We start from the raw sequence: 2,262 nt of genomic DNA, 5'->3' as shown, positions 1-2,262 counted from the left end.
CCACTGGTACTCAATGGGACCCAACTGGACCCACTGGTACTCAATGGGACCCAACTGGACCCAACAGGACCCACTGGTACTCAATGGGACCCAACTGGACCCAACTGGACCCACTGGTACTCAATGGGACCCCCCAGGACCCGCTGTGCCCCCCCCCCATGTTGTGGTGTTGGTGCCGTACCTCCTCGGTGTGTCCCTCGGGGTCCTGGATATAAACCAGCACCTCCCCAGTCCCGGCCTCCAGCGTCTCCACCGTGAATCGCGCCGGCTGCAGCACCGTGTTCCCCTGCGGCTCCAGCCCTGCACGCAGCAACAGCACCACTCGGATCACCCTGCCAGGACCTGCCAGGCCAGCCCTGAACACAGCCCTGAACACAGCCCTGAACACAGCCCTGAACACAGCCCTGCTATTGCCCTGCCAGGACCTGCCATGTCACCCCTGAACACAGCCCTGAACACAGCCCTGCCAGGACCTGCCCGGCCAGCCCTGAACACAGCCCTGAACACAGCCCTGAACACAGCCCTGCCAGGANCCCTGAACACAGCCCTGAACACAGCCCTGCCAGGACCTGCCCGGCCAGCCCTGAACACAGCCCTGAACACAGCCCTGAACACAGCCCTGCCAGGACCTGCCTGGCCAGCCCTGAACACAGCACTGAACACAGCCCTGCTATTGCCCTGCCAGGACCTGCCGAGCCAGCCCTGAACACAGCCCTGAACACAGCCCTGAACACAGCCCTGAACGCAGCCCTGCTATTGCCCTGCCAGGACTTGCCATGTTATTACTGAACACAGCCCTGCTATCGCCCTGCCAGGACCTGCCCAGCCAGCCCTGAACACAGCCCTGAACACAGCCCTGAACACAGCCCTGAACACAGCCCTGCTATTGCCCTGCCAGGACCTGCTGTGTCACCACTGAACACAGCCCTGCTATCACCCTGCCAGGATCTGCTGTGTTACCCCTGAACACAGCCCTGAACACAGCCCTGAACACAGCCCTGTTATTGCCCTGCCAGGACCTGCCCGGCCAGCCCTGAACACAGCCCTGAACACAGCCCTAAACACAGCCCTAAACACAGCCCTGAACACAGCCCTGAACACAGCCCTGAACACAGCCCTGAACACAGCCCTGCTATCACCCTGCCAGGACCTGCTGTGTCACCACTGAACACAGCCCTGCTATCGCCCTGCCAGGACCTGCTGTGTCACCACTGAACACAGCTCTGAACACAGCCCTGCTATCGTCCTGCCAGGACCTGCCAGGCCAGCCCTGAACACAGCCCTACCAGGACCTGCTGTGTTACCCCTGAACACTGCCCTGATATCGCCCTGCCAGGANGTCCTGCCAGGACCTGCCAGGCCAGCCCTGAACACAGCCCTACCAGGACCTGCTGTGTTACCCCTGAACACTGCCCTGATATCGCCCTGCCAGGACCTGCCATGTCACCCCTGAACACAGCCCTGAACACAGCCCTGTTATTGCCCTGCCAGGACCTGCTGTGTCACCACTGAACACAGCCCTGCTATCACCCTGCCAGGATCTGCCGTGTCACCCCTGAACACAGCTCTGAACACAGCCCTGCTATTGTCCTGCCAGGACCTGCTGTGTCACCACTGAACACAGCCCTGCTATCACCCTGCCAGGACCTGCCGTGTCATTACTGAACACAGCCCTGAACACAGCCCTGAACACAGCCCTGCCAGGACCTGCCCGGCCAGCCCTGAACACAGCACTGAACACAGCCCTGCTATCACCCTGCCAGGACCTGCTGTGTCACCACTAAACACAGCCCTGCTATCACCCTGCCAGGACCTGCCAGGCCAGCCCTGAACAAAGCCCTGCTATTGTCCTGCCAGGACCTGCCATGTCACCCCTGAACACAGCCCTGAACGCAGCCCTGAACATAGCCCTGCTATCGCCCTGCCAGGACCTGCTGTGTTACCCCTGAACACAGCCCTGCTATCACCCTGCCAGGACCTGCCGTGTCATTACTGAACACAGCCCTGAACACAGCCCTGCCAGGACCTGCCCGGCCAGCCCTGAACACAGCCCTGAACACAGCCCTGAACACAGCCCTGACAGGACCTGCCCAGCCAGCCCTGAACACAGCCCTGCTATTGTCCTGCCAGGACCTGCTGTGTCACCACTGAACACAGCCCTGCTATTGTCCTGCCAGGACCTGCCAGGCCAGCCCTGAACACAGCCCTACCAGGACCTGCTGTGTTACCCCTGAACACTGCCCTGATATCGCCCTGCCAGGA

General features: G+C 61.6%; 1 long non-coding RNA gene across 1 annotated transcript in view; it reads right to left on the bottom strand.

The window, feature by feature from the left end:
- The window catches only part of LOC107307136, a 17,626-nt gene that overhangs the window by 13,803 nt on the left and 1,561 nt on the right, over positions 1–2,262 (bottom strand). The window contains exon 2 of the long non-coding RNA XR_001552343.1: positions 182–300. This is a non-coding gene — a long non-coding RNA (uncharacterized LOC107307136). The remainder of the gene's footprint in view (positions 1–181; positions 301–2,262) is intronic.

This window comes from Coturnix japonica, unplaced genomic scaffold (assembly GCF_001577835.2).
Source record: "Coturnix japonica isolate 7356 unplaced genomic scaffold, Coturnix japonica 2.1 chrUnrandom491, whole genome shotgun sequence".
NCBI classification, from domain to species: Eukaryota; Metazoa; Chordata; class Aves; order Galliformes; family Phasianidae; genus Coturnix; species Coturnix japonica.
Note: the sequence above shows the minus strand (reverse complement) of the source record. Positions and strands in the feature narration are given on the sequence as shown.